Raw genomic sequence first — 27,986 nt, 5'->3', positions numbered from 1 at the left:
ACAGAACATAATATAGGTGGCTAACAAGGAGCCTCTCTTATCTGACACATTTCCTCTCTGCAGGTCTCTATTTGACACATTTGTTGGCAGCTCGGGCTCTGTTTTCCTGGAATTTCCCATCCTGATTTCCAGCTGCCTCTCTGGCTGCTGGCCTCTCCTCTAGCCCATCACTTCTAAGAAAGCCCACGCCAGAGCTGCTCAGGATAACTACTTCTCCCATGAGTTCAAGTCATTTCCTCCATCACTGCATCCATTAGATAGGTACAGTCACAGACTCTGTCCCACCGGTGCCTTATAGGAGAGAGAAGAGCTATTTCAGCTTGGTACTTCTGTGCCTGTACTTACTCGCTAATTCTCTGTAATGTTTTCCAGGGGAACATCAATAAGAATTAATACGTGTCAGCTGTGCTGAGCAATGTAATTAAGTGCTCGTGGTGAGAAGCTAACCCACTGCTGCAAAATGCCAGTTGGCACTTATCTTGGTTTCCAGATTTGTCACGCTCTCAGCCACATGTATTATTATTTACATCAGAAGGTGAATCAATGACCTATAACTGTGCTCTCAAAAATTAATGTAAATGAAAAATGTAGGCTGTCGCATTTGACAGTTTCCAGGAGTGTGAGTTACCTGAGCAGTGATGAACAACAGCTATTAGGTGGGGAATGACCAAGCAGAATTAGTTTAAATTAGCTTGAGCTAGCTTTAATAAACTACTGCAAATAAGCAGGTTGAGCTATGTGATCTCAGCAGTGCAACGTGTGAAGAGATCATGCATTAAGTACGTAAAGTGACCATTAAATAGTGAAAGTGACCATTCAATAGTGACATTATTCTTGCTACAGTCAGATGCTACTGGGGGTTGAACAACAACTCTTCTTGATTCCAGTGAAGCTGTGAAGAGCCAGCTGCTGTTAATGATCAGCCAGGAAGGGCTAAAGCAAGACTGGCTTGCTTTAGCCTGGGTTAGGAGGAAGGCTGCCCATCATCAGCCAAGTCACATAACAAAGTCCTAGCAATGCAGGTTGCCCTGCTTTTGTGCGCTTCTGAGAGGTGGAAGAGGGAAGAATTTCAACTGAAAAGGCTGTAAGCGTGCAGTGAGGATATTTGCTGACCATGAGATTAAAAGGTAAAAATGTAAAGTAATGTTTGGTGTTCCTTTCACATTTCGGCATACATAGAATGGTTGGATATGTTGTGGTTTGTTCAGCAGGAATGTCTGCCTGGAGGGTCTGAGAGTGAGGGATACTGTTTTATATGGGAAGATGAGAGTACTGGGTCAGTCTCCTTGTCTGGCTTTCTTTCACCTGGAAGGGGATCATTTTCTGTCAGATAAATGCAAACAGGACAGCTACATCTCTCTTCTGTTTGATACTAAGCTCTACAGTCCTGGTACCAGTGGGTTTTGATTCCTGCGACTCATGTTTGCGCTCCTGAACAGTGTGACTAGAGTAAACTCACCATCTAATTCTGGGCATTGCACCCTTGTCACCTCTGGGGTACTTTATTCCTTGTCTCATCTGTTCTGTGAGACTTTACTGAGTTTAGAAAAAATAAGTACAAATTGGTGTGTAAGAAAGTTACGGTGGTTTTTGGTTATAACTCCATAGAAATTCTCCGTGGTACAATAGAAGGACTAAAGCTGATGTTGTAACTTCTATATTTCTCATGCACACTTGAGAAAAGACAGAGAGGATAATGTGATAGTAGATCACTAGGGAATTAAGCTTGAGGCCATGAGAAACAGCCCTTAGGATTTCGGCATTAGTCATGGAGTACAGTTAATGATATCAAATTAAAGCTCAAACTACAACATGACTTTTCTCAAATGGCATTAAAACAACCTCCTGACTCACAGTGCAATATGCCGTAGCTCATTCTAAATTTCAGCTCTTATGTCTCAACTGAACAACCAAATATAGCAATTCAGAGACAGATAATTAATGGTGAGGCTACATAAATGGCTGATGTAAAAAATAACTGGGGTATGTGACTGCAAATTTTGTCTGTGGTATGCCATTGGACACGCAAGGTAAACTGACAATTAATTTACTTTGCTTTGTATTCAGTTCTGTTTCCCATATTCACCATGGATTTCTGCCAATTTCTTCAGATTTGTGCACATAAGAATCAATTTCTTGAGGACTAGAGAACCTCTCTCATCTTTCATCCTATTTATTTTCATGTTAAATACAGTCATTTGCCTTATTTAACAAAATTTTTTCATTAACGGGAGTAATCTGTGAAACAAAACAACTAGATAATGTCTTGCAAGCAACTCCCTGAAGCTTTGCCAATGAACTTCAGTGACAATTTGTACACAAGCTTGGGTTGCAAATGGCTATAGATGTATGCTCCTGGTGTTGGGGAAGGAAACAAGACTTCAGCACTTCAAACTCATTTCACATGTGACTGGCATCTGAAGATGAAATAAGTTCATTGTACTTCCAAACTTGTGATTTAAATCTGTTTTTATTCTGCCTGGAATACGGCAGATGTATTAACTATGTGGTTAAGAGAAAACATGGGAAATCATGTCTGAAATGAGGATTTCTGATATGAAGTCTTTTTTTCTTCTTTTAATCAAAAGAACTTGTAATTTTTAATTTTCTGTTCTTTGTGTGGTGTGTGTGTGTGTGTTTTGTTGTTCCCCTTTAATTCCTGCTCACCTCTGAATCCTGTGACACTATACTGAGGCACAAAGCTGAACTACAGAGTGAAGTGATTAGATTTATATCACTTAACCTCCCCGTATTTAAACCAAGGGTTCACACTGCTTATTTTCAGCTGTTTTCCCTTCACTGATGCTCGTTCCATTCAAGGAATTAGAACTGCTTAATCAGTTTGATTATTCTAGACTAAAGTACCTGCACTATACTCTATCAACTCAAAATGTTATCTGTGTCAGCCCCCACTGATACTGAGTTTTTCTAAACATTTGCAAGGTTATCCCAGCTGTTTACTAGGTATGGACTATGAGACAAGTGCTGTCTTCAGCACTGGCACAGACACCAGGCTGTCTCATACCTCTTGATCATTCATAAGCACAGGCTTAGATAAGAAGAGCAGATACTCAGGCTTTCTGTTTTCCATGCCATCTACTTCTGCTGTTCAGCAGCTATTTCTAGAAGCTTTTCTGTCTCAACTCTGCATGGGTAACTCTTCCGGTCACCTTCTAGACATCACCAGAGGGCAAAGGAAGGTGCTGTTGTTCTAGGAAAATATAAACAGATTGGGCCAGATTCGTTAATACCTGCATATTGGTGGAATCATTTCTACACTTCTGCAACATAAATATACCCAGAGTTCAATACTAATTGCAACTAAAATTGGTTGAGGAAAATAAAAAAGCAGACATAAGCTATAAAAGACTGGAGGCTGTATGTCTCTGCACTGACACTTGTTCCCTTCTCTCTGTCTCCCACATCTCATTTCTTCTCCTCCAGGAGAGCTCCACCTGTCTGCCTTCAGATCAGCCAGCGTGTGACACCAGCCATCCAGCTGTGTGGCAGATGGCTGAACTGTCCCTTGTCCTATATACAGCCACACAGATTTGCTTATAAATATCAAACCTGATACAGTGACTGATTCAGCCTAGTTTTTCAGCTGGTAGCAGGATTGTTCTCAACTTTTAGAATCCGTAAAATTTCTTTGCTTGACTCAGAGAACAATTCTTTAAAAAGAAGTCTTGGATGTAAAATCAATTGCTTATGTAGCAATGTGCAGCAAAACTCAGGTGTTACCTATTTAGGCCGCTTGAGTACCTTGTGGGATGATGCCCTGCCCCCAGCTGTCCTGCGGGAAATGGACAGAAACATCACTTGGGCTTGCAGCTAGTACATGAATGTAGGTAGTGGACTGAGGGGGGAGAAGCACTGCCATGCACAATGTAGAAAGCTCCTTGCACTATTGTTCCTACTCAATGTAGGAGGTACAGAAGGAGCAGAGTAGAGGTAAACAAGAGAGGGAGTGAAAGCAGAGGAAGCTGGATGGTGTGGGGCTGCAGCTGCTTCTTCCCCACAGCTAGTTTAGAGTCTTTCTCTGCCCGTCCTGCTCAGCTCCCACTACTGAATAGTGTGGGCAGAAGTAGAAGCAAGAAGATAATTCTCCTAGTTCCCGGTGTCTGCCTGCCTGATGCCTAGAATCTCTGCTCTGTGGATTGCTGCCAGTCAGACAGGGCAAAATACCTTCTTCAGGGATGCTCTAATTCTGTGTGATTTAGGGAAGCTGGGGACCTGCATGGTGTGACTTTCCCTCATCCTTACTGTTGCAGTTGCCCTGACTCAGTCTGTAGTTTATTGCCATTATTACCTTTTTCTGTGCTATCTGGGAGCTATTAGAAACCCATCAGACATGCAAATGACTCCAAACTCCTCTATTAGACTCCAGCTGAACTCAGCAGGAGCTCTGCTCTTCCTTCTGTGCAGCATTGGTAGTATTGTAGTTGTGGGTAGTTGAAATCATGGTGGCCACTTGAGGAGGTTGGTCAAAACCATCTAGGCTCTGACCCAGGGTGTCCTTGGTGTCCTGGGAAGCTTTTGGCATGCATTTCTTCAACTTGTAGTGCTCCGTGAGCTGAAGAACTTCAAATCGAGTCACTGTTTTTTACTGGGAATGCACATTTTACAAAAATAGGAATGTAGAGGGGAATACTGGTGTTACTACTGAACCTGCGCTATCGAAGTTGCTTCCAAAAGGGAAAGAAAAGATGATAAGACATAAAAGGAAATCTGACCTCTGCTACTGTATAACAGTATACGCATGTGCAACAGGTTGTATAGTTGTTTTACTGTTGTATCGGGTACTTGCTGTAATAATGTCTGAAATTCCTCAGCAGCTGTAAGTTCACAGATCTGCGTCCTTTCCAGGAGAGATCCCAAATGTGATGAGGTATATAAGGCATACCAACTGCATACTTCTCAAAGCAGCTTTATTAACATGCTGCTGTTGGATAGTCCCATCCTATCAGTCCTTGAGAAAAGAAATTACAGTGAATAGAATAGTCCAGTTGGAAGAGACCTTCAAAGATCGTCTAGTCCAACCTTAAGTTTGTGCCAGTCAAAATAGTTACGATGGTCACTGCTGTTCATATCTTGGCTCTAGAATGTGGCTGTGACATTGCAAAAAGAAACTCAAGGCCTTCTGTCAGCTTCCTTGTAACCATGCCTGACAGTAAAAAGATATAATGCAGATGATGATATTGCACTGCTGAATGATCGCCTCTTTCTAATATTTTAAATTAAGCACTTTTTATTTTTCCAGAACAGAATATTAATCTCTCTTCCCTAATCTGCTTTTCCTCCACGAATTTCCTGGCAATTGTACATTTTCAAACTTAAATGAACCCCATTATAAGCTAATCAAGCTGTTCTAAGTGCAGACAGAAAAAAGAAGAAAGGACTACTTATGTCCAATATACCTTCTTGAATACCTGGGAGGTTCTTGGACCACTGTAAATGGAGGACTTTCTAAGAATATGGATACTAAACATAGTTTGAGAGGCTGGAAATAAGAATTTCTACAAAGCTGTCCATTGCAGGCTCAGCATTTGCTCAATACTAATGCAAGCACAGGTTTTTATGGAACTCCAGTTTCTGGAGTCTGGAGAGTGTTCTTGCACTACAAAGTAAAAGCACGAAAACACAAATCTCTTCTGAACTCAAGTGGGCTCATCGCAAGTCACTGATTTCTATTTCAGATAAAGTGGAAGAAACAGTTTGGTTTTCAGGCTCACCTGCTTTGTCACTAGATGGCACATTGGTCTAAAGTTTCAGAACCACTTGCTGTGGTGTTGCTTCCAGTTACGGCAGCTGCATGGACAAAGAGCAAGCTGTAGATGAGAGAGAGCTAGTAAGTAATTATGTCTGTGCTTGCCCTGTGTGTGTGTATGTATGTACACGTGCCTGTGTGTACAAGTCCCAGTATGTGGTACACCTGCAGACAGGAATACAATTCTGCAGACGCTCTGAGACTGTTGCTTTGTATATAACACAGTTATATACAGCACACAGGTATAACACGGCACTATCTGAGTGCCACCTTTACAGACCCGTCTGTTTTGTACTTGAAGTGGCTGAAGGTCGTGTCAGACTGTACACAGCAGTGCCTCCTCAAAGCAGCTTTTGTTACCTAGCAGCTTGTATTTAAAAGAGCATGGAAAGGAAGACCTTAGGAACTTTACCTGTAAATGACTGAAATAAGTGGTACGTGGGGGACAAACAAGAAGGATTTTTGTATTTGTCTGCAGAGAGAGGTGGGGGCTCCCTCCAGAATCTCAATAAGATGCTTCCAGATGTTATTTTCGATGTCTGTTCCTGAACTGTTGAAAAGGTCAAGATAAAATCAGAGCCCAGCACACTGTATTGCACGTTGTCTCTTTTATGTCACAAATAAGTGCATTATGTAGTTAACCACTGCCCTTTCCTGCTGCCATCCTTCTCCCTTCTTTACAAAGAAGCCGTTTGCCAACTTCAAGAAGTCCCTAGTAGCTTAGTGAAATGGGTAGTTGATAATGAATTTCTGCAGTGCATTAAGGGGTCTGTTTTCTCATTTGTGAAAAGCACCTTCAAGAGTGCAGTCATCTTTTTTTCCAACAATTTTATGCTTTTTTTTTTTTTTTTTTTTTGAGGAAGATACATGCAGAGATTCGCTTGCATGCTGTGTTTTTTTTTTTTTTTTTTTTTTTTTTTTTTTTTTTTGTAAAACAGGTAAACTATCTGTTTACCTGTTTTCTGCTGTGCTTTACTTCATGAGACTGGTATTTGTATATTGAGAAAAGGCTTGGATTTAGGATTTGAGACAGCTGGGAGATTTCATTGTCAGAAATAACTTCAAATTCTGGATTCTCAAATAAAGGCAGAGGTCTAGTAAATAGTAAGAGCATTGGACTGAGGTCAATCTGTGGAGAAGGTACTGCATCTCATTTTTTTGTATAAATTGTCATTTTACCCTAACTTTTCCCAAGTTATTGGAAAAAGCAAGGCAGGTTTGGAAGCTTACTAAAATATAGTATTAATTTTCAGCCTTAGAAAGGCTGTCCTATACAGTAAATCCATGGGAAAATAAGCACCTTGGGTTCATTTTGATTTCTACTGCGCAGTAAAACTGATCCCGAATTTTAGATTAATTAAGTGACTTTCTATTCCCCTCTCCCCATTAATTCTACTAATGCATTATGCATGAAGTATTTTGTCCTGAGATTAGGTCTTCAATCAGTTTAGACGTTCATCTGATTGTTTTTCAGCAATCTGAGAAATATCATGCTAACCTTTTTTCCTCTGATTACCTGTAGATAATAGGTATTGTATTTTTAACACTGATCCACACATAATCAAAATCCATACCTTCATCAATAAAGAGAAATAAATAAATCAAAAACAGAAAAAGACAAAGAAAATACCCAAGCAGACACAAAGCATAGTGAAGACACAAGGCCAGTACAGAAACTAGTATGACTGAGCACGTGCTAAGGTTAAAGAAATTGCTTTGTTTTGTAGCTTTTGCAGGTACTTTAAATGTTGGCAGCTTAAACCCTGATATATGATAAATAATACTAGCTCAAATCCTTTCCAGAACTATTATTTTGGAATTAGATATTAAATACATTAACAGTTTCACTCCAGTATCCTTTCATTACCACAAAGTTAATGGAAAATATATTGATTGGTAGTTCAAGCCATACAAATTAACTTTGCTGAGTAGTAGCATACAGAGTGTAACTATTCGTGAGGAAGTGTTTCACTGGTATAGACATTCCTGTTTTAGGCAGCATAGCCACAGCAATATCTCTCACAAAAAGAGTTGTACCACAATGTAGGCAGTGTTGGCAGCATTTCCTATTTAATTTGCGCTTTGTGGAATGATTTATTATGTGCATTCCTTGATGTTGGCATTCTTATAAATTAAGAGCTCTGGAAACAAAATTATATTTCTTACATTTTGAAAATGATTTTCTAAAAATCTTATCAGTGGCATCACCCAAAAATATTGACAGCTTATGAAAATTGTCACCTCTCAAAATTAACTTCCATGTCTTATGCCCCCCAAATTGAACTCCAATATGTTAGTTGAGGCTTACAGAAGGAAGAAAGTGAAATAGTATCAAATGAAGGATTTCAGAAATCTTGCTTGTTCTTCACTGTACCAGCTTCTTTTTCCTATTTTTTTTTTTGTGTATGGGGGGGGTGAAAATTGTAATGGTGAAGTCATGTATCAAAAACTTACCCCATTTAAGCTATTATACAAGCAAAAAGGGTAAAATAAGGAGGGATTTGCATCCTAGGTTTCTTTCCATCTTTCCGAATGGACAATACTTAAACTGCCATCCACAGGGGAAAAAGAAGAAAATATTTCAACATCAGTTCACCAGGAGGCCAGCTTCTCAGCATAAAAAAAAGTCCTCCTAGGTGAAGCCTATTTCCAGTTTAATAATGTATGGTAGTTATCAGTTGATTCTCTTTTGAGCAAAACATCTGCTTCATAATATGACATGCATTACATGACATGTCAAGTGACAGTAGATTCAGAAACACGGCTGCTCAGCCAAATTTTGTCTGCTGATGTTTGGCTAGAACATTAATTTTATCTTTGCTTTGAGCTGTTTACTACCATTCGGTCATTAATCACAGATAATGACTGTTTTCCTGAGGGTTAATGCTTGAATGCATTCTTCAAAAATTGAAAAATATTTCTGTATTCAAGCATATTCCACTGCCATGCAACACAGAAGCAAACAAATGTTGTGCTCCTATTATACTGATATTACTGATATATGTCTCATTAACATACTCCAGATGTCAGCACTATTAAAATCTGTCACTCTTCCACATAACTGCTAATTTGTTATAAGGAATAAAATACCTGGTTTTTGGATTGCAAATGTTTTTAAAAACAACCCTTCAGTTACATTTTCATCCCAGAGCATAATGCATATGAACAGAGGAAATGTAGTGTCAGTAAGATTCATTCCACCAGGGAAAGTTGGTGGTAGCCCATTTATTTACATCAAGAAATACCTGATTTGTGTTTCAATGCTACAGTGTCTGGCATTACCTCTCCCTCTTGCTTCCCCAAATCCTCCAAGCTCATTTATTAACAAATATCACCATCCATAAAGTATTCATGCTTCACAGCAGCAGTAATTCATTAATCCCACCAAAAAAAATGCAGTTTAAGTATCAGTTGATGGCCTTCTTGCTCCCAGTGACTAGCCTTGTGTAAGCTTTAAGTCTAGGTGTGCATGCAGTGCTATTTGTTGATACCACGGCTATCTTTCAAGCCCCTAATGAGACAGTTTGGACTGGGAGAGTGAGGTGGAGGGATTATAATGCTACAGGCTTGCTGCCTCATGCAGCTCCTATTTATAGACTGTCATGGTCTAGCCCACATGCAGACTCCAGCAGTGCTCCATCTTCTTTCTGCTGACAATACTACAGTCTCCAGAACATTTGGAAGAATCTAGCTGAATATCTTTCATCTTTGAGCATATAAAAATACAATGAAAACCAGCTTTAAGACTTGTTCTCATGCCATAGACCTGAAAACAAAATTAAACTAGTGTCATGTGTCACAACACTTGTCATAAACTTACTCAACAAGGAGTAAGCAAAGAACTTCAAAGATAAGCAAGAATATCATTAAATAGCTGAAAGGTGGATGAAGTAAACAGTTGCTAATTAAATATCTAGGTCATTAATAAAAGAAGCTGTTTGAAGTAGTCATCCTCATTCTGTCTGTGGGATATTAAAATAGTTGCAATGCTGTGCTAAATATGGAGGCATTGCAACTGAGGATCAGCTCTGCTTTGAGGTCCTATCAATAACAGGAGATACAGAGAAACACATGCACAGATTCTGCTTTTGCTCACAGTTTTATAGGGGTGCTACTACACTAAATTTTACCTTGCTCTGGCTCTAAACCATCAAGTTACTTTCACAAATACAACTTAGGGGACTCCTGCACACCAAAGTACCTTGTTGTTTTTAGGCTTTTCCTGTATGTACATGACAACAGACTAGAATTCAGGAAGGAAAGATGGTCTTAGCTTAACTGAAGTGAAATTGATTCCTATTTTATTTCACAGAACTGTAGGTAAAAGAAGGTTCATCGAATCAGAAGGGAACTCAAATTTTTTACCACAAAGAGAGTAATAAATATTTACAATATGGGACAAGTTGCAGTTCTATTTAAAATAGATCTCTCTCACAGCATGGACCCCTTCATCCCCATCAAACTAAGATTGCCAAAGACCTAGGAGATGCTGACTTCTCCACAAAATTTATATGTAAAGCTTTATGAGGTTATTTTTCCTCTCTGAAGTCAGTTCTCACAGGAACAGCCTGAATTCCATCTAAGGTATGCCAGTAATGTAGAAACAGCAGGCACAGTCCTGAGTTTTTTGCCTTGAGTACATACTAGTCTCTTACTTCTGCATGCTTTAAGTGCCCAGCTTGCAATAAGATCATCATGAAGACGCAAGTGGCAGCCACAAGTACAGCTGCATCCTGCCCTAGCACTTGTTATCATTAAGCTCATTGATTGGCATCTTTTGATTATTTTGTCCATCTACTTAATGGAAGGTGGGTGGCATTTTACATAGCCTTATTCAGTATTTAACTCCTTTTTTTTTTTTTTTTTCCTCATGGTACCAACAGAGACCTGCTGGTTCCTAATGGCCAGATAACACCTGTTACAGGAAGCTGTGTAAAATATGTTCCTACGCAGTTAATAGCACAGAGAGGGATACTTCTGTTTTGGTGAATAGATAGAGAGAATAGGCCAAGTGCCACAAATTTGGCTTCAATAATAGAACTATTCATCTTCGTAATGCAATCTCACTAAGTTTTTGGGCATTCATAGATTTGGGTCGCAGTGCCAAATGAGCTATCAGGAAAGACAAAAGATACTAACCAGCAATCCAGGAGAGCCTTCTGTTTATGCAATTTGAAGACACAATTAACACTGTTTCCAGAGTCTGTTATTGGGTAACAACTCCCAAACAAGCTAAGATCAATTAAGTTTATTACATTTAGTGCTTGGATTGGGTTTTATTCCTGTTTCTTTTTTCATGGGAAGTGACCACCTCTGGGTGCGTGATGCTGGAGACTCAGGCTGGGGGAAGCAATGCAGGATAATCAAATTAATCATACTTCATAAAACACAATTTTTCCATTACTTGTGAATTCAACGCTGATCTAGCAGGAAAACTTTCTCTCTTCCTACCAAAGGTGTCTTGGAAATGACCATAATTGCTGGTAGGATAAAGCTGTATCTCTTTAACTATTATGCAAATACTTGCATTTCAGGTGTTTGAATGCAGCCATGGGGGCAAAAGGAAGGGAAGAGAGGGGGAAGTCTAAGTGTTTGACATTGAGCTTGCACCATGCTGGGTGATAGCATGAGAGGACACTTCTCCATACTTGATTTACATGTTGAACCTCATCTGTTGATTGAAGCGATTTAGTTGTTGTTAGCATTGTTCTAAGTTTCTTTCCCTTGCTTTATTTCCATGTTCAGGCACTTGTTCTCAGTGCTTTAACTGCAAGAAAATGGCAGCCACTGATCTGCAAAAACACTTTAATAAAATGTGCACAGACACATACAAAAGCTCAAGCAATTTACATGAACCAATTAAATGGCACCCCATGTCCCTAATGAGCAAGCTCAGAGATACAATTAACTGATATATTATTTGTTAAATGAATCGACCTTTGCCCAACGCAATCTATAAAATTAATTTGGCACAGTATAACCCTTGCAGATTGGCAGTCCATTCACACCAGGAGTCTAAAAAAAATAAGCACAACAGGCATTTCAATACCCTATAACATATTTAAACATGTCCCAGGGTATTTCACAATCCATAAAACAGTACTAGCATTTGCAGTCGATTATTCATTACAGCTACAATATATGGCATAGATGTTAACTTGTATGGCATTTTAATTTCCCTTGACCCAGCCCCATGTTGCTTGGGAGAGGGCACTGTTTATTTGTGTGAAATGGTGACAGGGTCCTTCAACAACAGGGAACTTTAGCTCGCAAAATACTTCTTTCTTTTGTAGACATTGTGTTCTACTGTGAACTTTGCAGTCCATCCAACTTTTTTGTTTGTTTGTAACATTTGCATCTATGTGTTTCTGAATAGAGTGCCACTTTTTCAGCCATCCAAAGAGGCACACCAGCACCAAGTGTTGAAAGCACATTAGAATTTCTTTGTAGTGATGTGGATTGTATGCTGGGTTCAGCTACCAGTGGGAAAAGAAAGGACAGGAAAAAAAAAATACAGGTTGTCAAAAGCATCCTCGTGATTGCTTTATCATTGGCAAAGTCAAAGAATACAAATGACAGATATTCTGAGAATGCTGTGTTGCAATTTGTCAGTGCGTAGCAGTGATGCTCATGTTGTTTTCCACATCCATGACACAGTACTCCTTGGTTAATATGCACCTTGGCTTTTTTTTAAGCACTATCTATGTGCACCAGGTTCTTATGCTACTGTTGAAATCTACTTTAACTGGAAACAATATTTAGTTTCAACTACATCCTTGAAATCAGAGTTTCCAGCTGGCAACAGCATTATAATTTTTCATCACCAGCAACAAAGCAGGTACTTGCCAGTGTTCAGTTAGTCACATGCCTGTAGCCCTCTTGGGAAGCTCTACCTTGGACTGTAATATAAGACCACATCCATAAGACTATGGCTTTCTTTGCTTGTGTGCAAAATGTCTTTTTTTGGACACTGGCTATGCCTGTGCTGCAAAATAGAACTATTAAGGCTGATAGTGGGTTCTCCTGCCTGCCTTGGAGAGGACCCAGCCAGGACAGCTGGCATGAAGTGACCAAAAGGATATTCCATACTGTATAACATCATGCTCAGATGTAAAACTGAAGGGAGCTTTTCAAAAGTAGCTGTTGCTTGGACAATGACTGGGTATCAGTCAACTGGTGGCAAATGCCTTTGTATGACTATTTTTTTTTTTCCTCTCCCTTTTCCTTCCCCACTCCCTTTGATTATTAAACTGTCATTATCTCAACCTGTGAACTTTTTTCCCCTCACTTTTGCTCTTTGATTCTCTCTCCCATACTGCTGCTGGGAATGAGTGAGTAACTGGATGGGAGCTTGCCTGTCTATAGAGGTCCACTTACCACAAACATCATTTTTTTTCTGTGTGTTTATCTGTCCTTCTCTTAGAAACCCTTTAGTCTAGGATCTTAACACCATTCAGAAAATGGCCACAAGCACAGACTGGAAATGGGTGAACATGGCTTTGTTGCATGAGAAAAACAATGTGGATGAATGAAGAACAATTTGTCACCTTGGACTTTGCATACTACACAGATGAGCATGCAGATACTACCACACACATGAGCATGCAGATACTCATTCCTAAAACATGCAATGTTATTTTGTTTCTGAGTTTAGGAACACCTACCAGGAAAAATAAAATATTGTAACTATAACTGAAAATAATGCAATTTTAACAAGGTAATTTGTATGGGGCCATAGTAAATTTTTGACTTATCATCTGGGAGAACTGTAAACTACAGAGGTCAGTCAACAAATTCTGCAGTCTTATTGAGCGTCATAACTGCAACAATGCTGGTGAATGGAATTTTTATAAGATGTCCTATGGCTGTTTGCCAGGTTGAACAGGCATTTTGTTTTGAAAAATTACCCATACCCCAGCAAAGGACAGCCAGAGCTACCTCTATACTTACCAACATTGACTTGTGGAATTGAAAATGATGAATTGCTCAAATTTGGTTCCAATCATTCTTAACCGTACTTAATAGTGCTTTTAATCAAAGAGACTTGTTATAAAAACTACGTAAATTCAAGGCAGAAAAAAATCTTTAGAGAGCAGGATAATTATTTATTAAAGACAATTCTGGGCATAGTATCAAAAGCTATTTAACCAATCAATATCATTTTGGGGTAAGTATCTGGGGATATAATTTTGTCATCCATATAAATTTAGGGAAGGCTGCCATCTTGATGACATTAGAAAACATGAAATTATGTAAGTACTAGAACTCTCTAGGTCCCCAGTCTGAAGTCAATGAAGTTACTCTGACTTACATCTTCAAAGTGATAATAGGACTTGGCCTAATTTTATGGGAAGTATGCTCAGAGGAAATCTTTAATTTTCAGAAATACCAAATACCTCAGACTGTAGATTTAAATTGTCTTCCCCATATTGAAGAACTCTCATTCACTGTACAGCCAACCAAGATTTAAAAAGAGCCTCTAGGTCCATGTGGGAAATATTAATAATCACCAAATCATAATGAGATTTTAAAATGCAGAATCTTCAATTTCTATTTTTCATTTGGTTTTTCAAAACTGAATAGCCTGTAGAGAAACTAAAATGAAAGAAATCATTTTAGAGCAATGACTTATTTGAGAGTAAAATAATTCAGCACTTCTTCCCCAGGTTTCCAGATGAAAGTGATTAATACTGAATATCCGAGTTACTGACTTCTCTAATGCCAATAACACTTCCCAGTGACTGAATATGCCATGAACATTAAGAAGGACATCGAGGTGCTTGAGCGGGTCCAAAGAAGGGCGACAAAGCTGGTGAGGAGCCTGGAGAACAAGTCCTACGAGGAGCGGCTGAAGAAGCTGGGCTTGTTCAGCCTGGAGAAGAGGAGGCTCAGGGGCGACCTTATTGCTCTCTACAGATACCTTAAAGGAGGCTGTAGAGAGGTGGGGGTTGGCCTGTTCTCCCACGTGCCTGGTGACAGGACGAGGGGGAATGGGCTAAAGTTGCGTCAGGGGAGTTTTAGGTTAGATGTTAGGAAGAGCTTCTTTACTGAAAGGGTTGTGAGGCATTGGAACAGGCTGCCCAAGGAGGTGATGGAGTCACCATCCCTGGAAGTCTTCAAAAGACGTTTAGATGTAGAGCTTAGGGATATGGTTTAGTGGGGACTGTTAGTGTTAAGCTAGAGGTTGGACTCGATGATCTTGAGGTCTCTTCCAACCTAGAAATTCTGTGATTCTGTGATCTCAGATGGTTCTGTGCAAACAGCTTTGAACATAAAGAAAAAGTAAGAATAACAATGTGCAACAGTGCCAGTCTACAAGAAGCACTGTTGATACGCTAAACTAAACCAACCTAGACTTTGATTTAGCTTTTACCTTCACCAGAACTCAGATTTACAAGGAGGGCTTGAACGCAGGCAACCAGCTAGTTTTGCCTACTGTCAGAGCAGTGAGGGCTGGCTGCTTCCAGAGGGCTAAGGAGCCTTGAGCTGTGGGCACTTCATGGGCTGGCAGGACAGGGCATCACCAGCCAGAACTTGTCCCTCAACCCCAAACAGGGAGAAGGACAGGCTGGTGGGACAGCTGGGGCATGTGTTAAGGCCAGGCTGGTTCATCAGCCCACAGGTGAAGGCAACCAGGCTTAAACAGGCTTGGTGAAGTCAACCAGGGTCAGCCCCAGGAATCATAGAATCATAGAGTCATTAAGGTTGGAAAAGATCTCCAGGATCATCCGGTCCAACCATCCCCCTACCAGCAACATCACCCACTGAGGAATGTGACACCTATGCTTGAAGTTCTCTTTATGCCCATAATGTTGGGGCAAAGTAAAATGTGTTCATCTGCTTGTATGAAGATTTAGCAGATGGACTGCAGTTATTGGCAGCAGTCTGTGTTTCAGTGGTGGAAAGGAGTGGTGTGGAGATTCATCCTTCTGCTACTCAAAAGTGAAATCAAGTTCTTCAGTGTGGTGAAGGAGGAGGAACCACCAGGGAGATGGGGAACTGAATTTCCCTCAGCATTTTGGATGAACAGGTGTGGAGTAAAATGTGTTTGCTAAAGCCATAAAAGGATGCCTGGGTGGGTGGTGAAGGAGTGGAAAGACTATCTCAGAGATGAAAATATCAGAACAATAAATTTTCAAACAAATCCCTTTAAAGCTTTATGTGGTTCCAAATTAAAAATCTGAGGGGAAGAGCTCAGTGATAGCTAGTAATAGAGGAGCTGCTGACAGTGTTATTGGTGTTCTTCATTGCTAATGAAGAAAAGTTTGCAAGCCATTACAAAAAGCTACAAGCCATGGAATGGCTTGCTACAAAACACTCTATGGGCATATACCTTTTGAACAATGACTGCAAATGGTCATACTATTAACAGAATTTAATATCACTTGGATGCAGGCTGGTATTTTTCTGTTGTCTGTACATGCAAAGACAGCTTAGTTCCAGACATCACGGGCTTAAATTTAACGCAACAGAAAGCAACAGTCTGAGATCAATGGCTGTCATCCTATGGAAAGTGATAAACACATTTCCCTTCCAAGAGACTGTGTCTAAACAATGTTTTAATATCTCTGTGGAAAATAGATGTGGCTCATGGCTAATCTGAAAATGCAATTGACTCCCACACAAGGGACTGACATTAATTTGTTGGTGTTTACAAACCAAGAGTTTGTCTCTGATATGCAGCAGTGCTATGAAGAAATCAGATGCATTAACAGCTTGAGAAACGTGCAAATGACACATTTCTCTTTACAATATGGTAGTAAACAAACATATTATAAATAAGAATCCATACTAATTCATTCTCTAAAGAAATTTGATTATACCAACAAGACCACATCCTCATTTATGTCTGTAGTAGGCAAGTTTAAAAAGTGCTTTTTAGTCAAAACGTTATCACCTACGTCACTTTGCATTGGGGTAGCTAAGTACAACTGATACAAGACTACGATGAATTAAATTTGTGGATTTATCACAAGCCTATCTGTCAGAATTAGCCACATAAGACTAATTCTGAAGGAAGCAAATGAGTTGACAAAAATGTCAAGAATTTGGAGGAAGCATCACAACTGTGTTTGGTCCTGTTAAGAAAACATTAGACGAGGGAGGCTAAAATTTGGAATTACAGTTTTTTGTCTAGTACCATGGACTCAAGCAGTTGGATTATGTCTTTTGTGGGGTTACAGTTTCAGAATGCCTTTACTAAATTGCTGGATTTAAAATATCTTGGCTTCAGTGAATGATGATAATATTTACATTGAGCTTTTGAGATACAGCATTGTCTTTCTAGCTTTCCCTCTGGCTTCACTCATATAGCCAAAGGCTATACCAAGAATCAGATTTTTACTTAGGCCCTTGATATTATGTGGATTTAGCTGCACAGCTGTAAATCAAAGTGATAGTTGTTTCTCTCATCTCTCTTTTTTTTTTTTTTTCCCTATCCTATGTAGATTTTGACTAATCTCTTATTCTTGATGGTTGTTTCTTTTGATAACTTCGAAGGTATATTTCTGGTTAACAATATTACTGTTACTTGTGCTGTTCACTGCTTTCTGCACACACACGAAAAAAGCCTCTTTACTGTTTGCTCATGTCATTTATAGCTTGAATGCCTGATGCTTCAAGGAACATTATAGAAGATAAACTTGAATAGTTCTGCTGAAGTATCATTCCTTATTATCTGTAACTCTTTCCACATTTATTGTTACTTTAAAAATTTACTATGTGATCATCTCATTAGCATTCAGCAAATCCTCATGGCTACTTCCTGCCGAAATCATGACCTGAGCACAACTACAGCAATTGGAAAAGAAACACAGAAAATTGAGATAAGCAGCAGTTTTAGACAAATTCATGAGATGTTGGTGAAGTTCAAAGTTATGAACAATTTGGAAAGGTTAAATGTCAGGACTTCCATTGTATACTTAGTAATATTTTCATTCTGAAGGGAAAAAAATATAATTCAAAGCATATAGTTTCAAATATGTGCACTGAATTAATATGATGAGCCAACAGGTAACTGAAAAAGCTATTTGCACGTATTACATTTTGGCTGCACAAATTTATTTTACTGTATGAGTCATCTACTGCTGAGGGGTCTTAAGAAGACCTCTAACAGGTTATTTCTTGGAAAGGTAGTCTGGAATTAGAGAAACACAAAACATAGTTGCATGTAATTGATTCTATTCTTAAGTGTTCCAGCATTCAATTATAATAAGATTTTACTAGACTTTATTGCTTTATTGGATTGAAGATAGTATTATCTCAGAGATAAGAAGACATTTTCACAGCCATGTAATGCAGAGAGATATTAGCTTTAAATATATTGTTTTTTTTCTTTCTTTCTTTTTTTTTTTTTTTTTTTTGAAACAGCCAAAAGTCTTCCATTGTAAGAAACCATATCTTAATCATACTTGTAATTTATTTTCTCTATATATTCTGCAGTTTGTTTGCAGAATTTTAACCTTTGCTGTGGTTTAGCCACATGACTGCAGCGGCATTAGCATGAACATGAACAGTTGTATTGTTTCAAACCATGCAGTTTGAGTTCCAAAACGTAAATGATTCTTTTTCATACTGCTCTTGGTCATGGCTTTACCAGTTTCCCAAGGAGTGTTCTCAGAGTGAGCAGACAGCTCAGTGCAGGACATAGTCTTTTAAAAATGTATACTTCCCTGTATATATTCCTATAAACAGAATATCCCACTTTTTTGTTTGTTTGTTTTTAAAGTGAATATGGGCCAATCATTTTTTTCTTCTCTCTCTCTCTCTCTCTCTCTCTCTCTCTCTCTCTATATATATATATATATATATACACTATACTCTCTCTCTATATATATTCCCATTTGTGGACAGTTTGCCTATCAATGTGCTTTGTCTTCTGTCAGTGGTCTGTTGTTTTAATTACTTTCAACCTCTTCAACCTCATCTGTAAATCTTATTAGTGGTTTTATATCTTTTAGGGTCTGGATAAAAATTCTTCAGAGCAAGGGGGGAAAACCTGAGGAAATTTGCTATAAATGTAATTGCTTTATGCTGGCTTAAATGTGAAGATTTGTCAGGTATTCATTTTTTTCATATGTAATTTAATTCCATCAAAGGTTTTTTTTTTTTTTTTTTTTTTTTTTTTATAATAATGTCACAAAGCAATTTATTACATCAACAACTTCACCTTTTCTGGGAGGGTGCATTTGCACCCCAAATTGTAATGCTATTAAACAATCAAATTAGTGAAAACAACCACTGTTTGCAGCTATTCTGCTTAGCTTTAATTGCCATCTCTAATTCCTCACTGGCAGTCTTTTCCAGCCATTCTAGTCTCTTGGCCAAGACTGATGTCAGACGGATGGTCTCTAATTAGTGTTTTTAATATTGTCACAGCATGCGTTTTTTTTCCATCATCTGGAACTTTGCCAGTGTTCCAAGAATTATCAAATATCAGTATTAATGCTTCTGAGTTTCCACAGAATCACAGCATGACTGAGGTTGGAAAGGACCTCTGGAAGCCACCTGCTCCAATTTTCCTGCTCAAGCATGGCCACCTAGAGCCTGTTGCCCTGGACCATGTTCAGATGTCTTCTGAAGATCTCAAAAGAGGGAGACCCCACAACCTCTTTGGGTGGCCTGTGCCAGTGCTTAGTCATCTGCACAGTAAAATGCTTCTTGGTGTTCGGTGTTCAGACTGAAACTGCAAATTTGCGCTCATTGCCTCTTCTCCTGTCACTGGGCACCACTGTAAAGAGCATGCCTCCATCCTCTTTATGCCCTCTCTTCAGGTACTTGTACATATTGATAAGATCCCCCTAAGTCTTTGCTTCCCTAGGCTGAACTGTTCCAGCTCTCTCACCCTTTCCTCATATATGAGATGTTCCAGTTCCTTAATCACTTTGATGACCCTCTGCTAGACTGAAGATGAAATAGGTGACATGATCTTGAACATCATCAATAAGCAAATGCTTCATTGTTATGCTTCCTGTTTTAAACATAAATACATGCTACTATTACTGGGATGGCTCTGTGCTTGAGCAATTATAGAATAGGTCTGCCTTTTTAGAATAATTACCTTGCGGTAAATCTGAGCAGAAAAGAGGTAATGAGGAAGCTAGTAGGTATCCATCTTGGAGAAGCCACAGTGCAGTCTCCTCTGATTAAAGGTTTACACTTGCTCTTGAACAACTTTATCTTTGACTTATGAGAGTCCCTGCAATCATCCAAAATCCTGAGCACCGATGACTAACACTTTCCAGGAATTCCCATGGGCCAGGAGGCTTTTCTTACTCTGTGAAGTAATGACCTGGCTTCAGTTACTCATGTCTTTGTTACACCTTCTGAGGTATAATGAGGCATTTTAAATGTGCAAGTAAACCTTAAGTATTCAGGAAAATCTAGTTATTGCAGCATGGCACTTTTCAGCAACACAGCTTACCACAGACACTTCAGATCTATTGTTCCTTCCATAGTCCCCCTCTCTAAGGGGAAACAAACAAACACACACCTAAGGCCACCGTCTTCTCTCTGAGTGCTTGCTGACTAGAGACAGGAAAATCCAAGGGATCAACTAACAATGATGAAAAATGAGACCAAGAATTTTATTCCTCAGAAGCAATGAAGTTGAATTCAAAAAAGTTATTGCCTTTCTTCTCATGCTGTGTGAGGAGTGATCTTCCAAGAAGGACACAGTAATAAACTAGGCAAGTGTGAGAGGAGGTGTAGCAGCTAATAAATAACTGGTGGAACTGCTGTATCTTAGATGGCCTGAGTTTTCAGCTTTCCCTCATATAACTCTACCAACTTAACTGGGAACTTTCACTCATGAAAGGACAATTAGGTGCATTATTATTCAGATCTCTTTCATACCTTGTAACATACAATTATCAAAGGAAAAATTGTGACTCTTCCATTTAAGAGTAATTGCTACAACAAATTCAGTTATGTATTGCAAGGCAGAACTTGACTTACAAAAATCTTAAACTTGCCCTCTAAGAACTTCATAATGGTGTCAGTAGCAGTAATAAAAACTATGATTTGTGCATCTTCTCAGCATTACATTTAACACATGGATAGTATCAAATACAAACAGTTCATTTTGTTTGTTATACTTTCATTATAAAATCTAATTTTTATTTATTTTTTTTTAAACACACCTATATTTATTTATCATACCCAGAGACTAATTTAAGTCCTGACATTGTTGCTCTGTGTGCTGTACAAACACAGAGTAAAAGCCTTTGTCTCTCAGGGACTGCAGTCTAACTGCAAAAAGCAGGAAAAAATGCTCATAAGGGAATAAAAGGTGGGTGGTGTGTGTTGTCCAAACTCATACAGAAGATTTGTGTGGAAGCTTTGAATTGAATTCAGGTCTGCAACCTCCTTGTTTTGTTCTCTATCTTCTGGATGCATGTGCCTCTCAATATAGGTGAAAAACTGGAAGAGATTGCTTCTTTTCACTCTTATCCCAGTGGATGTTGCTTTCAGTCAAAGGCACAAGTTCTGCAGAATTCCATTTGCACAGCTGAAACAAAGTCCATTTTTCTTTTTTATTTTTTTAAACTTAATAATAGAAAATTTTATGCAGGATTGGGATTCTTTATTTATTTGTTTTAAATCCCATATGCAATTTAATTCACTAAATCTGCCTTGTTTAGGACGTTATTGTTTTGTGTTGTCCTGTGAAGCATTTTTATTCTTTCCTGATTAGTTGTGACATCTTCATTATCACTTTGATGGAACATATTTTAACTAAGCACAACTTTTGAAGACAATCTTCTAGATTCATAAACTGTGTGACTTACTAAGCTCTCCCAACATGCACATCTGATTATTTTTTTTGTCAGATTCAATATCCTATATCTAGACAGACTAATTCTTCATTCTTTCATTTCTGCAATAGCAGAAACCTAATTTAAGTCACTTATTTTGCTGATGAAAGACTATTATAAACAGAACTAATTGGTTGTTTGTTACTTTGGAAGATGTTTAGATGCAATGGACTTTTTTTTTCTGTCTGGTGCTGATAAACTGTTTTATACTAATTATATAACCACTCAAAAAAAAAAAAAAAACAAAAAACAAACAAACCAAAAAACACCAAAAACCACCATGATTTCTTTGTTTCCTGATCTTGTTCCTTTTACTATGTATTCTGTTAAAATATATTTTCACATTCATTTGATTTCAAACTCTTTATGATCATTACATTGTCTCCTATTAAACGAGGGGAAGTTCTAAGCAAATAGTGCATCTCATTTAAGTAGATTCACTTCATATTCTATGATGCTATGATCTGCTTGTTCCCATAAAGGAAAAAAAAAATACAGGTCCCTGTAGAATCAAAGTCTCTGTGTCAATCATTTGGAAAAACATTACTGGGAGAAATGCATTTGTGTTCACTCAAATCTTATACTAGTTATTTTCAACCTGACATCAAGGACACAATAATACCTTTTGCTTTTGAATGTCTGCATTAGCAGCATGGAACTTGCCATAATTATTTCATCTAATTCATTGCTAAGACAGGAAAGCCATTTCCCTGAGTTAAATTCTCATCTACCTTGTGTATTTTCCTTTTATTTGCTGGGGAAGAAACAGAAGTATGAAAATAAATGGCTTTCCCTGACTTTGGGGATGTCACTTTCCGTGACAGTCATTTTTACACACTGGTCTCTTAAATAGTACAGGAGCCACTCAAACAAAATTCCATTGTCTTCAGTATGACTAATGTGCATAAAACTGAGTATAATGTTTATCATATCTAGGACACAAATTTCAGAGCTGCTATTGATGGATGAGAAATGGAGGCATGCAAGCAGTCACTAATTTTCATTTTTCCTCAGTTCTTTCAGTTCTCTGCCTAGTTTGGCTTCTCATTTAAAAACCATAGATCATAAATCAGGAAAATACTTGTATATGTACCTGCTTTTAGCATATGATTTAAACCTATTGACTTCAGTTGTTCCATTAGAATGAAAATAGCCCTAAAATAAGGTATAATCTTGTTTACTTGCAAAACATCACATTTCTTTAAACACAGGGGGCAACAGCTTTATTTCAAAATCTGTGCATCTGTGGTACCCTAATCACTACAACTTGCATCTATGCTCTCAATTAGGCATACTTGCAATTTCTGCCACTGGCTTTTTCCCTCAAGCTGTAGAGGCTGCAGTCACTAACCTAGGATCCTAGCATGTACAGTCACTATACCCACTAATAATATAGTTGATCCCTCTCTATGCTGGTTATGCAGCCCTGTGCATTTGAGTTGTAGCTCCCATTTCTTGTTCTTACAGCTGGAACTGCTCCAGCTAAGCCGGAAAATGCTCATGAAACAATAGTGGTTCTCCAGCAGTAATTCTATGTCTAGACAAGACAGATATATCTAAGAGTAGGTTATGTCCAAGGCTAAGGGCTAGGGTTTAGAACAGTGGGTACTGAAGAATTATGGTTTTGACTTAATACTGTAAGACATAAAGTTGCTGAAGCCAGCAAGACAATTTTTTCCATTCCTTATTCCTCAGTTCTGAGGATAAGGTTAAGGCTAGTTATGAAATCTTGCAAGATACATACAAGAGAAAAAAAAAAAAAAAAGAGGACTGGTGCTTTTGCATTGGCAAAAGCCATCTGTTCTGACATAACACTTGCTACAAGCCAAGATAAAATAAAGGTTAGACTGGAGAACCCACCAGATCCTCTGGGACAAAATTATGCCTGGTATGGTAATGAGAATGGTACTGTTGTGTATGGTACTTGTAGAGCCAGGGTTGGGATTAACACAACTAATAAGAATTGTTTTGGGTTTCTTCATGGTCCACTGAGCTAGATTGTCAGCTGTTGCCAGCAGTGTACCAAAACCATACCACAGATATGTTTTGGTTCAGGGAAGGATTTTGCCTGAGCTTTGTGCTAACTTGCATTTTCTTCCACATTGCAGGTTTCAACAAGACCTAAAAGGCTACATTTAGGAGCATTAACAGAATGGGTAAATTCCTTACCAATATCATGGTAAGACACAAAACAAATCTGAGGACTATGTTATGAGTTAAGTTTTGTTAGAATTCAGCTGTGCATTGTGTATTCAAATGTATTGTGAACTTTTTGCAAAGAAGTAGGGATGAAAGCTAAAACATGAAAATGCTAAGTATGCGATTCATGTAAACTCCCATAATCCTCAGTAAATCTACTTATTTCCAACTGATTAAACATCTAAGTAAAAACAATATCAAATCTTGTTTAATATTACATATTGTTTAAAATCTTATCGACAAAACACAAGTTATAGGTAGGTCAGAATTCATGTTTCTTATGTGATTTGTAATTTTTTTTTTCATTTGTAACTCATCAACAGCATATTTCCCAAACACTATGCTATACAATTATTGGGCTTTATCTCCTGTAATGTTTTTCATGCATGCTCCAGCTCAACAAGTTTGGGGAATCTAGGCCAGGCAAAAATAGTGGTTTTATTTGCATTTAAATCACATGCATACCTGTAAGAGTTTTGCTTTTATGTTTATACTCTACCGGTTATGGGTTTATGCAGTTATGAGAAAATTCCACAAGCTTTGAGTACAAGAGCAATATTTGCTGTTCCGTAAGAGAAGTCTCGTTTTTTACAAGAAGTGCATATATGGCACATTTTTTCTTGAAGCTGCAAATTAAATAGCTCCATTAGGAAGCCAGCATCAGTCAGGAAAACATGTATCCCTTTAGTGTCAGAAAGAGCAGTTATCCTGGACAAAGCATCTCAATGATTAGGTATTACTGTTTTTGGAATTTAAAACCTAAATCACCACTTCAGATTTAAGAGAATATGGCACCACCATTTTCACTGGTACTGTTACAAGCTGGTTTTTATGTTTACATAGTTATCTAGGTTTCAGAACTGTGGTTATCTTGTTTAATTTTCTTGCATTTGCTAGAATTAGTAAGTAGGCACACCAGGTAACATTCAGTGGAAATAAATGTAAATTGATTCACATGGGAAGAGTTTCTAAGCTCATACACAAAGTGGTGGGCTCTGAGATAGCCTTTACTTTTCCAAAGCAAAATCTAGGGCTTATGATAGAGGGTTCCAAGACAATGCCTTATTGCTCTTATCAATCAAAAGTATAAAAGAAACACTAAGAATTTTTAGTAACCTGACTACGACATTGTAGGCATTCATGGTACCTTTTAATACTGTAAAGCATTCTGCTCTTTCCCCCACCTCAGAAAAGATGCATTAGCAGAGGGCAACAAGAAAGAATGAAATATTAAAGAGCTACATGCTGGAAATGGCTAAACAATGCAACTGAAATCACAAGCAGTGTGGAAATGTTATACAAGTATTAATGATATGTGCAAAAACTAAGGACATAAAAAGAAACTTACAGGAATCCATTTTCTAACATTAAAGAAGTTGACTTTTTGTGTGGTGGGTGTTTCAGCGGTGGAGCCCATATTAGCGGTTATTTTGGTGCTAGAAATCTGTGTTTTGTAGGGAGATTGGTCAACTTCACAGATCAGAAATCTGTCAGTGGGCACTACAATTGTAAATGTAGTCCCTGAGCTGAAAGTGCCTGGAGGGTGGAAAAGCACTTTTGAGAAGCAGTGTCTTGCCTTCTTCTTCTTCTGCTCCTCAGACACCTGCTCTTGGTATCTGGTAGAGTTAGTCCTGGGTTTGGTCCGACTTTGTGTAGTTATGCTATTCTATGTACTAACTCAGAAAATATTTACTAGCAGTACTCCTATCAAAGGGGAAAGTTAATTGCTTGCTCTTCCTGAGGAAAATCCATGGAAACAGTGAGGCTAAAATGTAGAAATATGCCTTAACTACCTGAACTAATTTAAAGGTATCATAAGGTTGTGGCAGATGGTAAGTTAGGGAGAAGAAATGTTCTTATTTATTTTTGTTCACTGGTAGGCTCTTCTGTAGCTCCAGCAATTTAGCAACAGTGTGACTCATACCAAATTAATGAACATAACCTGTCAGCAACCTTCTGTGCCAAGTGAGAACTATCGTGGGATATCTGCAGATCCCTGAGGTATGGCTTTACCCTGCATCACCTCCAGGTATAGGCCTAAGATCACAACTACAAGTATTGATTCACTTCCACATTCAATGAGGAAAGGGTGTAAATCATAATGCTTTTTTTGTGGACCTCACAGGTGAGGCTGGCTTCCTTCAGCTGCATAAACCTGAGGCCACGAAAAAAAAAAATAATCCCAATTTTGACGTGATCTGAACTGGACAGTTCAGATACTTCTCATTTAGACTTATGAGCTCGTTTAACTTACAGACTAGAAAGTACAAGAAAGTTTCAAGGCAGGAGGACACAGTGATATTTATATATATATATAAATTTATATTTTTTGTCATTGCACTGTTAGTAATTGTTATTCAGTCTTTCTCTTTGGGCTCTTTACCACAGGAAACCGATCATGTTAAATCCCCTTACACAGATCTAGAATTAACCTGAGAAGACTACAGGTGTACATGGTATGTAAGAGAGCCTAGAATGGCAGACGTCTATCTTTAAGGTGTCTAAACACTTTGATCTAAAACAAGAGGGGTTTGACAGCAACGGAGCCCGGTGCCTCCCTGTCCCTCAGAGGAAGGGTCTGGAGCCCGATGCAGCCACGGCCCCAGCGCGAGGGGACTGCTGCCTCACACCGTCCCTCGTGCCCCCGGCCTAAGGGCCACAGGAGAGCAGGGCTCCGGCGTCCTGCCCCGCTGCGCTCATACAGCGTTGAGCGGATCCGAAGCTGCTGAGGCTGCTGCCGCCTTGTTTTCTCTTTTGTGTTCGTCCCTTGCTTTCTAGTCACTGCCTCACGCGTGCCCGTTACTTGTTTGGGGTTAAAGCAGGGCTGACGTGAGGGCTAGGGAGATGAATGAGTCCACAGAGGTGTTTGCTCTAGTACGGGACAGGGTGTGAGGTAAATAGGCTGCCTGAGGAGGGGTTTAATCTTCTTTTACATTTAACACACATGGGAGTCATTGCAACGAGTAAGGCTAGATGCAGATGTGATGGAACAGCAGAAAGGAGGGCTGCATGGCTTTGTGATATCTGCTGATACTGTGTGAGAGACTGTGTGAAGTCGGCTATGTTCTGTGGAGGTGGCAGTTGCCTTTGTAATTTCCATTAAACTTCTGTCCTGTTAGAAGTGTGGTATGTGGTAAGGCATAGCTTTAGATGGTATGTTCCTGTCAGCTTAGTCTGTGGAAGAGAGGAAGAAGTTGTTCTGTGGCTGGATACACAAAAGATCCTAAAATGGAAGAAGATTTAGTTCAATTTTACATGTATTTTGTCTTCCAGTGAACAATGTAGGAAAGGAAAATTGAACATTAAAAATATTGTCAAATCTTATTGAAAAATATAAAAGACTAAAATGTGACACAAAATGCTTGGGAAAGTAGAATGCCAATATATTTTAAATAAATCACTGACAAACTTATTAAATCTTTCTCTAGAATAGAACAATCTCCTTAGTACATCATGAGATCCAACAGTGACTGTCTACAGCCTTTGGATGAGTAGAAATACTGTTGGGAGTGTTGGAGTGTGTAGGTAGATCCTGGTGTTTAATGCTAAAATGTAAATGGATATGCGCGCCAATTACATTCTTGTCAGAAGAATATTTCTTAAAAAGCAAAAGCAAACCAAAAAGCCAAAGCAAACCTAGAGCTGATTTAAACAGAATTATTATCTCATACATCAAAGGCTCCAAATGTAGAGTGCCCCCAGGACTTGGAAGAGAGCATAAAATGGCTGATAAGTATGTACTTTCATGTATTAGAATATTTTTGTCTATGTATCCAAATTGTGCACAAAGTGTAAGATCAAACAACTAAATAAGAGTTTAGAAGCAAAATGTTTGGTTGATTTAGACATTACTGATCTGAAAATGCAGACTTTGAACTGATTGTTTTAAACATTTGTGCTTGGCTGGGTGGGAAAATAAAAATGTGTGTTTCTACTAGGCATAAATTACAGAATACAGTTATGGATCACTGCGTATACAAAAGCCATTTAAAAAAAAATCATATATTATTTTTGCTGCTGTAAGCAATGTATGTGTATACAATCACTACTGACCTAAAAAACACAGAAATTTCCACTGAAGTGCCACTTCATTTACCTAAAAATAGAAAAGAAAAATGAGTAAAAAATGTGTGCAAAGAGAGATGAAGGTAGGCATTACGAGTAACTGTTGTCCTGCATAATATTTGAAGATATATTTGTAAATT

At 38.5% G+C, this 27,986-nt stretch overlaps 1 long non-coding RNA gene across 1 annotated transcript; it reads left to right on the top strand.

Annotated features, from left to right (window-relative positions):
* Positions 1 to 517: 517 nt before the first annotated feature.
* LOC110352402 (uncharacterized) lies at positions 518 to 27,986 on the top strand. Its single transcript, XR_011807835.1, has 4 exons — positions 518 to 1,127; positions 23,691 to 23,761; positions 25,662 to 25,782; positions 26,170 to 27,986. It is a non-coding gene; the product is annotated as an uncharacterized lncRNA (long non-coding RNA).

This window comes from Anas platyrhynchos, chromosome 3, assembly GCF_047663525.1.
Source record: "Anas platyrhynchos isolate ZD024472 breed Pekin duck chromosome 3, IASCAAS_PekinDuck_T2T, whole genome shotgun sequence".
Taxonomy (NCBI): domain Eukaryota; kingdom Metazoa; phylum Chordata; class Aves; order Anseriformes; family Anatidae; genus Anas; species Anas platyrhynchos.
Note: the sequence above shows the minus strand (reverse complement) of the source record. Positions and strands in the feature narration are given on the sequence as shown.